Source organism: Erythrolamprus reginae, chromosome Z (assembly GCF_031021105.1).
Source record: "Erythrolamprus reginae isolate rEryReg1 chromosome Z, rEryReg1.hap1, whole genome shotgun sequence".
Taxonomy (NCBI): Eukaryota; Metazoa; Chordata; class Lepidosauria; order Squamata; family Dipsadidae; genus Erythrolamprus; species Erythrolamprus reginae.
Window position 1 is genome coordinate 113,459,646 of NC_091963.1, and position 13,253 is coordinate 113,472,898.

Here is a 13,253-nt window from a genome sequence, read left to right on the forward strand (position 1 = left end):
CCAGTTCAATTTTCATATCATTATGTTCATAAATGTTCAAACTAGTTTTCCAGTGGAAAAAGTTTTCAAAAAGACCAAATTCAAGTACCTAAAAAAAATCATTTTGATCCGGGTCTATATGACCCGAACAGAGTAAATGTGACTTTTTTTTTGCCAAGAAAAAAATTTTTCCCCCACCCCCACAAATATTTTTTTGATGATCAGCATTGTTAAATTGAGTAAATGAATGCATAAGATTTTAAAGAATATTTCGGATTTGGAGCATAAAAAAATAAAAAGTGAAAATTGTTGCAAGCAGCCAGGGGGGGGGGAGGCCTTATTTCTGATGTTAAAAAAACAGTAAGAATCATTTTTTTCAGTTCCTTTATATTTTTCTTATATTCAGAAATGTTCAAGGTACCATTCCCACACCAACTCCAGTAAAATAGACTGCATTTTGCAAGCAAAACTATCCATAAATTGAAAAAACTTTCACAAAAACGGGGGGGGAGGCACATTTATGGGCAAAATAAACCAATAAGGATTAATTTTTTCAGTTCAATTTTCATTCCATTGTGTGAAGAAATGTTCAGACTACTTTCCAAGTGAAAAAAGCTTTCAAAAAGACCAAACATAAGCACTGCAAATGAAGAGTTTTCGGTCCGGGTCAGTGTGACCCGGGAACATAACATTAGGGAGGTTTTTTTTTTCAGCAAGAAAGAAACCTCCCACCCCCCCAAAAAAATTCTCATAGAGAGAACCCCTGAAATGATGAAAAGTCATGAAATTTCAAGTTTCAGATATGCAGGGAAAATTTTTTACAGGGTCTCAAACCTTGATTTCGGGTCTCACAGACCCGAACAGAACAGCAGGGTTAAAAAGGCATACTCTAATGTAAAAAATAAATTTATCACTTTATATGAAGCAAAGCAATTTTGCTTTTCTCTGTTAATATTCCCTTTGATTTCTTCAGCACTTTTTCAATCGCAGTTGCAACATTATATTAACCTACCTATGAGTAAGTCTTACTAAAGTTAATGGACTTATTTCTAAGAAGGCTCAGGGAATTGTAATGTCTGGTTTGGAAATGCATCTCTAACTATCTTCTTTTGTGCTTCACTGGGCTCTGTGCAAAGGACCTCTGTGAAAGGACCAATTCTAGAAACATAGAAACATAGAAGACTGACGGCAGAAAAAGACCTCATGGTCCATCTAGTCTGCCCTTATACTGTACTATTATTCTACCCAAAGAATAAGAGAATGATTCCTTGGACTATTATACAAATGCTATATTTATTATACACAGAAAGTGTGCTAATTTACAAGTTGAAGTACATAGATCTCAAGTGACCAAATTGCTACTTGGACTACTTTTAATAATTACAGTATCAAATAGTCTTTCTTGGTTATAAAATCCATTAATATGAAGTCATCCGACCGTCATTGGACTAAAGGGTCAGATCATGGGTTTGTGAATAGAATAAATTGAGTAGGCTCCCTTTAATCCCTTTTCTGATTGGAAATGTAGGTCTCAGAATTACTTAGAAGTAAGCTATATGAAAGTCAAAGGGTTGATTTGGAAATATTTGCCCATATATAAGGAGAAGCATACACATGTGTTCAATGCTGAAGTTCCTGCATTGCTTTACTGTATTTATTTTGGAATTACTTCTTGTTTGCTTGGTCTCTAGGAGACCAATCACCAGAAAAATGCCTCTTACTGAGTTTCTTAGTTTGCCCACAAACAGTTTTGTGGGCACACAAAGAGTCAGAACTGGGTAGAATTATAGCTGTCAGGTATGAACTATGTCTGCTCTCTCCACTTTATTCTGGCTTGTGGTTGTGTTTGGATTAGTTTAGTGTGGCTCTGAAGCCCAGGAGTTCCTCTTCAGCCAGGGTCTAGGTTTCCAGATGCTCATGGCCGAGTGTTCTAACATGTTGGAAAAGATTACTTTAAGGTGCACTGTGATCCAGAAATATTTGATGGATCAACCTTGCCAAGGCCTTAAAATATATTTATATGCTTTGGAAACAAGTGGAATAAACCGAGGCACATATTGCTAGAATCTCTGGCAAATTATTTCAAACGAATCGTTTCCTATGGATTTGGAAAGTGGCTTGTGTCATTTGAAACTCAAAAGAATTGTTATTCCTTACTCAAGCACTTCTTCCTTTTAGGCAGTGAGTTTTAGACATTATCCTATTCTATCAGCTTTATTCTGATTAATCAAAGAGGGAAGCAACCTAGAACTTGAGGAGAAACTTCTTAAACAATGAGGACAATTAACCAGGGATGGGCACTTCCTTCTAGAATTGGTGGGAGCTTCCTCACTGGAGGCTTTTAAGAAGAGACCAAAGAACCATTTATCTGAAAGGGTATAGTGCTTCCTGACTAAGCAGAGGGTTGGACTAGAAGGCCTCCAAGATCCCTTACATCTCTGTTATTCTACTTTTTTTCACAGTTAGCAGACAAGAAGGATTACCTGCCCTTGACATTATTTTAGCATATAACTCAAGATGCCTTCATATGATAGAGAATCACCTATTGAAACAAAAGAATAACACTTGACATGTTTTGAGGCTTTCTAGCATTGTGATTTTGTCCCAGTGCTTCTCCCAATATGTCTCAGTACAGGACCTATTTTATTTTCAGACTAAGGCTGATGAACAAAGGCTGTGGCCCAAGGTTATCTAGATCCATGGTTCTCAACTTCAGAGGTTTTAAGCTATGTAAACTTCAACTCCTAGACTTCCTATCCACCCACTGCCCCCAAGCACTTTGGCTGGGGAATTCTGGGGGTTGAATTTCATACAGCTTAAGGTTGAGAAGTACAGACTGAGTGGGAATCTTAGCCCCCATTGTCCCAAAGGTGCTTTTCCAAGAAGTAACTGGAGTTTCTGGTTTTTCTTTGAAGATATTTTGCTGGTCATCTTTGTCATCAGCTCAGAGGTGACCCTTTAAGAAGCGCCTTTGGACCTGAAGAAGCTTCTTGGATGAGAAGCGAAACATCTTCAAATAAAAACCAGAAACTCCAGTTGCCTCTTGAAAAAGCACCTTTGGACAACTATGACCTGTAAATAGAGGTTTTAGGAGGAGTGCAGGAAGGTTTATTTAAATTGCTTCTTTTTGCTGGTTTATGAAAATATGCTTACACTGTTAATCCAGTTGTTAGGAGAAGAAGGTAGGCTATCCTAGTTCTTTGAGTTTAAGAAACAGATACTAATTATAAATAACTCAGGAGAAGAATTACAATAGTTTGCTATAATATGGTGAGTAAATGTGAGGGTGAGATTTCAAAAACACTTACAATGTAAATCCTACATAGATAGTTAGAAGTATGCCTATTTGTCTTAGTGGGGCATAAGTCAGTAAAGCATTGTAATCTTGACTGTTGGAAAAATGCTTTGGACCATAAATGAGGCTTGCTTCAAAATTAAATGGCTATAGAACTTCGGAACTAGGTTCTATAGAGACAAAATCCAAGAAGTCCAATAGGATATTTTAAAATGTTGCAAAGAAAGATTGTTTTTGTCTCCTATTAGTAGCTTTGCTTTGCCAATTTAGTTTCAATTTGGTTATTATTTGAACCACAGTTAGGAGGACATTTACCTTGTACAGGTAACCCTGTCTAAATGAAGGCTGCAAGTTTTCCAAGAATATTGTATTGAGAGGGGAAAATGAATGCTTCCCCAAGTCTCCTCTTTAGGGGTGGGCGTAGGGGGGAACAATTCGTAGGGAAGAAGCCCCTGCACTGAAGGATTGTTTTCAATAATGTTTAATGGATAAATTCTAAAGTGCTATTGATAGAAAAAGAAACTCGGAATGAACTCTAACAACAAAGGTGGATGTCTGTTTGTATGCTCCAATGGAAGAAGTAATCAATAAACTAGGAAGTATGTGAAATAGTATATATCTCATTTCTATGTTGAACTTCTGTAACAGTAGTGCTAATTTACCAGGGTATTGGAGATCAACCAAGCTAAAAAGAAGTATGCACCTATAACACAAAGGAAGATAACGATTTTACAGATTTTGTTACAGTTTGCAGAAAAGTACTTCAGCAGCAAAGTTATTACAGCATCTGATCAATAAATAAACCGATAATTAACACAAATAGGGAAATGTGTTATGATTTAATGAAGCAGGGTGGCCAGCAGATACAAAGATATAGGTTAGACTAAACCCCAGTGAATCTTTTATGGGAAGGGAGAGGGATGGAAAGGAGGAAAGGTCGATTCCTCCAGGAAAAATGATATCAGAAGGAAAAACTGATACAAAGGAATGGGGGGCGGAGAGAGAAGAAATAGATTTATAGGTTGGGAGTGGTGGTTATGTTGGGAAGAACCGAAAAGAGGAAGGACTGACCTCTCTGCATCCCTACCAAGGCTGTTTGTGTTATTCACTTTGTTGCCTCACCTTTTGTGCTAGGCACTGTACCTTTTCTGCACCTTCTGCACCTTTTCAAAATCTGTCTAGCCTCCATCTCAGAAATATTTTGACCATAATCCAGCAGAGAATTTTTTGCCCTACGCCCAGGAAATAAACCAAACCAACGAGTGTTTTCGTAAAAAGTCAATTCTAAGGAAATGAAGAAACAAAAATCTCTTAGGAGTATTTTCTAAAGTTTCCCAGGTTTCATGAGGTTGGGTTTCCATTTGCTGCAAGAACCTCAGAAGAAAATACAGGTTTCAACCCTCATTCCCATCACCCCATTCACACCTCTCCTTTTTCATAATAGAAGTCAAATGCCCCCAAACCCTGAGAGAAACTGGACTTGATCCGTGTATTACGCAAGAATTCCTGTGGAATTAGAAAGGGCAATTAGTCAATTCACATTACTTTGTAGAAACTTGCACTTTTAAAACAGACCTAAAACTATTTACCTTACAAACAAGATTGGACCCTCCTGGAGTCAAGTCTCATAAAGAGACTTCTAAGTACACATGCATATATGATTGCAATTAAATAGCTTTTCTTTCCCCACCCTTTATTTTTCTCTTAGTTTCCCTTCCTTTATACCTTCCTTGCCTATTCGCAAATCAAAATGTTACCTTGAAATAGTAAGGTGGGAAAGGAGATATTTTCTTGTCATTATTCCTGGTTAATGGAAGTCACCATTTCCATCGCGGGCCATTCGGTCAATCGTCGGTTGACCGAATGGCCTTGTCTAAAGGCTTGTCCTAGCAGACAAGAGCAATAGGTGAGCAAAGCAAATCGGGGCTGTAGCAGAGCCCCAGGGAAACTCTTCCGAACCTCGCCTGCCAGCTTTCTCCTTCTTCCTTCCAGTGGTTGCTCGGCTCGACTTTCTAGCCTTGGCCTTGCTCGTGGTGCTGGTGTTACTGTTGTTGTTGGTGTTGGCAACATACTTCCCATTGAAGGACTCCGCCCAGTCTGCCTTTCACCTTTCCCCGTTTGAGCTCTTTTGAGGAATAGCCAGCTTCTGGAGGCTGCCAGCGAGCTGAAATGTCACTGGCGGGGTCCTGCCGCTTTCTCCTCTGAGCTGGACCAGCCTCGCCTCGTTCCGGGGGCTTCTGCATTTCAAAGGAGGACCTACCTTTGCTGAGAGATTTTGAGCTCTTACGCTTTCCTCTCTGCACTATAACTGCGGAGGGTAGTTTTGGCCCGAGATTTCAAGGACTATTGTCTATCAATGGCGCCCAGACAAGCGCTCCCGCAGCAGTGCCTCCTCTACCCCCGCCCCACATTTCTTTCCACAGAGCCAAGCAAAGGAAAGGAATCCAGGGGGGGGGGGGAATCGCCGGCAACATCGGGAGGCTTTGGGGTTGCGCGAGTCCAATGAAACAGGCCTAAGACAACCGCCTGCATTCACAGTGCATAATGCATGCATTGACTATTCAGGAGAAAATGCTATCAAATTTAAGGAACCTTTCTCTCAGGTAAGTGAGCAGAGGTTGGTGACCTCAGCCCCCTTAAGATGCACATTGTTCAGGCGCCCGGTTCTCGGAATTTAAAGGAAAAGTCCCACCCCATCCTCCAAGCTATGGCACTTTATTATTATAGAGGCCATCTTGGTTAAAGGGTCCCGGACTCTGGTCCCGTGCTGTCCCGAGCATCGCTGTTTGCAGTGCAGAAACGAGTAAGCCTATGGGCCAAAATGTCCTTAAATAAAAGGATGGGGAAAATATATATTCTTGTCAGAGACAAGTACACGATTTGTAAACTGGAGGCGAGAGAGAATGGAAGGCCTCCGGTACAAAATTCATGCTGGGTTTTCCATTATTGTCTTCAACGCGGGGTCTCTACCGCGGATTTGGAAAGGGGCCGTCTATTGTTCTGCCGGAGCCTCGGATGAAGAATTAAACAACGCACACACACACAAAAACACACACACACGCACGCACGCGCACATTGAAATATATCCAGCTCATTCCAGTATACTAAACCAGTCTTCCCAACCTCTTTATTTTACGTGCAAGTTTTGATATATATCACACAGATTTTTTTTGCATCCCAGCTAGTTTGCCATTGTCCTTTCCGGAAAAATTGACCATTTGACATTAAGAGTTCTTTAAGCCTTTTGTCTGATTTTACAAATCAGATTTTTCCAAGCGCTTTAGACACAATCCACAGGGACTTGTATCTTCCCCAGAGTTTTAAGTAAATGGGAGACATTTATTACCAAACATCTCCATGGATTGGGTCCTTCGATTTTCTTGCGCAGATAACATAATTTAACTCTAGTAGCCAAACCTATCTTTCCTTTCCCACCCACCCCCATCCACCCATCCACCCCCGGCCCCGCTGATCCATTTTGGGGTTGTTGTTGTTGTTTTACATTCTGATATTGGCAAACAAAATTTCTCTCCCCAAGATTTCAAACTGTACTTTAATGTTACTTTTCCCTGATCCCTGGACTGCCCAAAATTTATACAAACATCTTCTTAATTGGTAATCACAGTTGCTTTAATTTAAGATTCCCAGCTATACAGTTTGCACATTAGGTTTTGATATATTACAGTAAATCGTCTGAAATAATCAACTGGGGGGGAGGGGAGAGAAGGGGAAGGAAAGAGAGAGGGAGAGAGAAAGGGAGAGATTCTGAAAGATCACACATCATTTTCGTTTGAGAAATGATTTACTTCGGACAGTGCTATAAACAACACAACTCTCTACCAAAGACATACACACACACAGAGACTCAGACACACACAATGGGAGAAGGTCTGTTGCTGCTGACATGTTTATTGTAATAAATCAAAGGAGAGAGAGAAATGACAAAAAGAAAAGGTTTGAGGATATGTGTGTATGTATTCTCTCTCTCTCTTTCTTTCTCTCTCTCTCTCTCTCCCTCTCTCTCTCTCTCTCTCTCTCTCACACACACACACACACACAGGCTCACACAATGAATGCCTACATGGGTATAAATATACACACCACCACGGGGTGAAGAGAAATGGGAGAAAATGAAGATGGCTATTTGTCACATTTTACGACAATAACATTAATAACAAACAATAAATTTACATGGACATACAGACTGAGAAGCAAGAAGAGATCTCCCGCTACTTACAATAAGTCCAGCCCTCGGCGTGGCTTCTTGCTTCCTGAGAAATGTTTTATTGCAGCGCTCTCTCGCGCTCTCTCTCTCTCCCCCCTCCCTCCCTCCCTCTCTCTCTCTCTCTCTTTCCCTCTCTCACTCTCTCACACTATCTCTCTCCCCCCCCTCTCTTCCCCCCACCTCTGGAATACGCTTGTGTCTGAGGGTGTGTGTCTGAGGGTGTGTGTGTGTATATACAAGGAAGAGAGAGAGAGAGAGAGAGGGAGGGGGTAAATTTTTTTTTAAGGACAGTTGAATTTCACGTCAGAAACAAGGAGTCCATGCCTGTGATTTTCCTGACGAATACATATCTATTCTGCAACCTCTGCATTAATTATTTAATGAATCACATGACTTGGGGAAGGATGGGGGGGGTTTCTTTTCCTAGCTCTCCCCCTCCTACAACAACCCCCCCCCCGCGTTTCCTAGCCACAGAAAAGACCGTTGTGACCTTCTCCTGGAAAGCTGAAGTTGTCCTTTTGTCTATATACGCACACACATACATTCGCCCCATCTTTTTCACCATATACATGGATATACACTCATACATAGATATGCATTTCTGTTTATACAGCTCAGTTCGATTATTTTGTAGAAATATATCAGGGAGAATGTAGCATTAGCAAACCAATGGGGGGGCTTCATTAAAAAAAGACACGTGTAGCACATCCATAAGTGTAAGCAGGGGAGATGCAGGTTTAGATACTTTTTTTGCTCAATACTCTCAGGAGTTCACAAACCTTTAAAAAAATAAATTCAATTTCTTTCCTTACATCTTTTTTTTTGTCCTATATTATTTCATTATTTTTTATTCCTTTGTTCTCCCCATTTCCTTTTTCTATGTGCTCCCTTGTCCTTACCTCTTCTCAGTAGCTATAGCACTAATACTAAGTATTCTGGACGGATTTAATCTGTTATCTATATTCAGAGCAAAGTCAATATTAAATAGTAACAGCAACAATCATAATAGCAAGTACAGACTGACCATAATCAGTTGTACAGAATATGAGCTCCCATGGAATTGGAACTAACAGAGGAAGCTTGAAAAGTAGTATTTAATTTAGCATTTAGCAATCAGGCTGAGAATTACTGCAGTTGTAACCAGTTTGGGAGTTCAAGTTGGAACAGACAGATTTAAACCCACACAGGAATTGTATTTATTAGAAGACTCTGCACAACCAATGATCCTCCATGTTAAAGCATATCTATGTATTTCTGCAAATGTCTGAAAACAGTCGTATTATGGATGTAGTAAGAAATAAAAGAGAAGACAGCTCCCTTTTATAAGGGATCAAGGCTACTATTTTTAAATATATATATATTCCCTCCTCCCTTCTTATTCCAGATGGTAAGACAGTAATGATATCTTTTATCCAAACAATAGGCTCAATAGCAGCCAGGGAACTAGAGGTGTAAGTAGGCAGTAAAATCAAATCAAACAAAGGTGCAGGGAGGGTGGGGGAAGGGAGTCAAGTCTTTCTCTGTAAGAAAGAAAGAAAAGTGTGTGTGAGTGTGTGTGTGGGCATACATGTGTGTAGATGTATCTGTGTTGAATACACAAATGATAGGTTGACAACGGAGTTCCATTTTCTCTTTGGTTGGTAAATGCTTTTCTCCAAGATAACCTGCAATAATTTTCTGAAAGTGGAATGAATTTTAAGCAGGACTTAATAAAAGATTGAGAAAACAATTTGGTAGTAAGATCTATGTAACAAAAGGATCATGAAAAGCATGAGGGGTTCAATCTTTCAGGGGAGCTACCATCACTGGTTCTACTGAAAAAAGCCTTGTACTGACAATGGAAGAGGGGGAGTGGGTTGCTTGATTTCAGATAAATATATAGGCATTGGTTTTTTGTGTTTTTTTTAGAATGTAATATTCAGGTTGAAATATAGAAAATAGTGGCTGGGTCATTAGAAAACATCTTTCTTATAAGTGTGCCTAAGATTTTAAAGTTTATTTGCACAGAAACATGTTAGTCCAAGAAGGTATGCTTATTAAATTTATCCAATGTTATTGTGGTTTTCACTCAATCATACATTCAAAAAATGTCAGTGACGTAACCAATTGTAATTCCTAACCCACCTCTACTAATTATCAGTATATCAATGGCCCCTCATCTTAAAATATTTTGATGTAGGAAGTGAAATTCAAAGAAAAATCCAGTTTTGACTTGAGAAGTGATCAATTTTTTTTTAAAAAAAATTGCAGTAGGAATTTTAAAGAATTAAATTGACCTCAGTGTACAATATAGAATTTTCAAGCTTTCTAAGCAAAGGAGGAAGGGAGGGAAAGAGTGTTATTTATAAGAAATAAAAAAGAACAAGGAAAAATCAAGAAAAGATCCTATAATCTTTATACAAAGAAGGAAGAAAAAAAATCCATCTGCTTCTCCCTCCTTCCTTCCTTCCTTCCTTCCTCCCTGGGTCTCTCTCTCCCTCTCTTTTTTTTTTTAAAGGAGTAACTTTGATTTTAAAAGACTTTCTGTCTTTTACAGTTCAAAGGAAAGGAAGCTTCTTTGCTTCACCCTGGTAGGTGCGAGAAACGAGAGGGTTTTTCTCTCTCTGGAGATAAAATGAACATTATATAGGGGGAAAGGCAGATTGATTTACGGATTTAAACACACTGGTTTTATTGGGGATCATAAATCTGTCAAGGGGGCTACTGATCAAACTGAGAATGTTCCCAAACTCCACATTCTGGCTAGTCTCAACAATCCGCTTCCTCCTCTCTCCCTAAAAAGAACCTATGAAAGAAAGGGAGAAAAAAGAGAAAGAGAGAAAGAAAGGAGGGAGGAAAGACTGTGACAAAAATCTGAAGAAAGGGAAAGCACATTATTTGAGCTTGATTTGAAGCAAATATATACACACAGGTATCAGGGTTGATACCCACCAACTTTCTTCTTATTTCCCAACTTTGAATGCACCTTTGAATGTGTGAAGCTACCATTCCCAAAGTAAATGGAGAATAATTTAGTAAAATAAAATAAAACACCATATGAAAGGACTGGGAGGGGGAGAGGTTGAAATAACACTACATGTCAGAAAGGGGAGAGAGTGAGTCCCTGTCCTTGGCTTGACCACCAAAGATTCCTGTCTCCAGACTGGTAGGCCCCAATTGCTGGATCAAGAAAGTTTTCTTTCTAGAACTATTAGCAAAGCACAGGGCAGGAATCCAACACTTCTGGAGAATTCAAGGGCATATTTTTACACAAGGCATCTTCTTGGTATGTCAAAACACAAGAATAAGATGTGCTTGACAAACAAAAGCTGTGTGAGAGAGAGAGGGGGGAGAGGGAGGGAGGGAGGGAGGGAGGGAGAGGGTAGAGAACCTATGCTCTCTCTCTCTCATTGATCAGTTTTCCTACACATTCTAGCTTGACTTAACTGCCTATCTCCCAGATACCTTGGTCTATAGTTCTACTTGAACTTTCAAAACATCTGGGAGCTAACCTGACGTTTCCTTGTTTCTGTTTTATTTCCCCACTTAACAAATTGCATAGCAAAAAAAATTCCTTTATTCACCACTGTTTATCTGGAAGTTAGCTTTCCTGGTGAATGCCAACCTGGAGATATGGAGGGAGGAGGGAGATCTTTAAAGAACATTTTATGCAGCCCAAAGCAAGCAGCAATTTTGGTCATGGTTTTGAGGTACCTAGATGGAACTGTGCAGACTGCAATCCTGTAGTTCTTTTCCTTTTACTTAGGTAGGTTTAAATGGCCCTAGACCAATTTAAAGCAATTTTGGATCTCAATTCCCAAAGATTAGTCTACAGCCTGTCTTGTGTTTAATGGCAAATCTTTCGTGGATTTCCATAGTTATAGCTCTCACTTGGCCTTGCAGGTTGGGAGGGATAAGATCACCCATTGATTTGATTTATTTAGCCTCCTTTGAAAAATCAGTGCCTTTACTATTTTACCTGCTTCCTATTGCTACAATATCAGAAACAACACATAGATGCTACACTTCCGGGATAAAGGTCTGGCTGAATTCTTCACAGAATTTTGTAAAATCTCCAAACATTTACAAGCAGTTCTGAATAGACATTTCCACAATTTCCTTGAGAAGAAAAAAAAAGAAAACAGAGAACATCACATTGGGAAATAAAGACAAAAGACCAAAAAAAATAGACTGCCATTCTAGTCTCCTGGCTATCTTCAGTAGTCAAGAAATATATTTATCAAACTTTGGACCACCAAAGCTTTTTCAGGCAGGAGGGAGAAAGAATGAGTTGTTAAACCATTTGAGAGGTATTGGGGATACTTTTTCTCAAAAAGGATGAGGGAGATAGTGAGAGAAGGGTAGAAACCTTCCTTCTACATTCTTGTTGGCGAATCCTATGCGGCTAGGAAAGATATCTAGTCTTTCTAGGTGTCTGTTGTCTCTTGTTCTTGCAGGGAAGGAAAAATGAAAGAATCAACCCAACTAAGAAGCAAGGGGAAACCACACCATTTCTACTTCTACCACCATCACTGTGATTCCTGTTGCCACAACCGATGATGAGAAAGTAATATCCCAGTACTTTGGGACAGAGAAATTGTCTCTATTCATAATTAAATTCAAGTAGACCAAAGTAAGATAAGAGCACATTAAATTAATCTCCATCAATCAAACCAGCCTAACTTTTCCACAACTCCCATTCATTGTGAAGGAGGATTTCTCTTCAGATAATGCTCTCAGCAGCAAAATCTACCTCCCCCCCCCCAAAAAAAAAAACCCCCCACAACCTTCAGACAACATAATTCAGCTACAGGAAAAATTAGCAAGATCTGCAAGAATGAGAAGGAAATCTGAGAGTGCGAAAGGTGCGGTGAAATGGCTGTTTTTGCTGAGAGTTTTCATGTTTTGGTCGAGAGTGTTTGATTTTTCCTACCCCTGTTTCTATGTGAGCCATGCTTTATGGCACAATGTCCAGTCCTGAAAAGGTCAAGGGGTTTGGAGAGGTCATTCTGTAGTTGCAATACCAAGCTAATCATTCAGAAAATGTGTCCCTTGGATGAACTCAGCACTCACTCTGCAGCTCACCAGGGTCAAATCTTAACTCTTGTTTGTTTAATATAAGTCTTCTCCACCTTAAAATGCACTTGGGTAGGTGATGATAGATCGATGATAGATAGGTAGGTAGGTGATAGGTGGATGATAGGTAGGTAGGTAGGTAGAGATAGATAGATAGATAGATAGATAGATAGATAGATAGATAGATAGATAGATAGATGATAGATAGATAGATAGATAGATAGATAGATAGATAGATAGATAGATAGATAGATAGATAGATAGATAGATAGATAGATAGATGTAGGTAAGTAGGTAGGCAGGTAAGTAGATGAGAGAGGGGGGAGGGAGAGAGAGAGAGAGAGATGGTAGATATATAGATAGGCAACAAACTATCACTCACGTTTCTTCCAATGAATGTTAAAAAACTGCATATAAGACATACCAGACATGCATTTTAGCAGCAATTTACTAGCTGTGCCTCATTTTTGAAAGGTATTATCTTATACCTAGGGGAAAAAATTCCTAGGAAGCACAAAATCTATAGAGAAATAAAAATAGGGAGCTTCTTAATTCGGATGCCTTCTGTATTATCTGTTCTATCAAAATCAAGAAAACTGTATTAAAACAAAGCAAACCTTGCACACAAAACTAAATTCTAGAAATCTCAGATACTCAGGAAACAAATTAAATTAACGGTTTGTTTCTTTGTCCTTTTAG

At 39.3% G+C, this 13,253-nt stretch overlaps 1 protein-coding gene across 4 annotated transcripts in view; it reads right to left on the reverse strand.

Annotated features, from left to right (window-relative positions):
• The window catches only part of HOXB3 (homeobox B3), a 64,948-nt gene that overhangs the window by 27,994 nt on the left and 23,701 nt on the right, over positions 1-13,253 (reverse strand). Inside the window, exon 1 of one of the 4 annotated variants that reach the window (XM_070767464.1) lies at positions 5,032-5,439. The exons of 2 other annotated variants lie outside the window; for them this stretch is intronic. The gene's annotated coding sequence lies outside the window, so the exon portion shown is untranslated. Of the gene's footprint in view, positions 1-5,031; positions 5,440-13,253 lie in introns of those variants that run through there. One more of the 4 variants, XM_070767465.1, reaches the window with a different exon arrangement.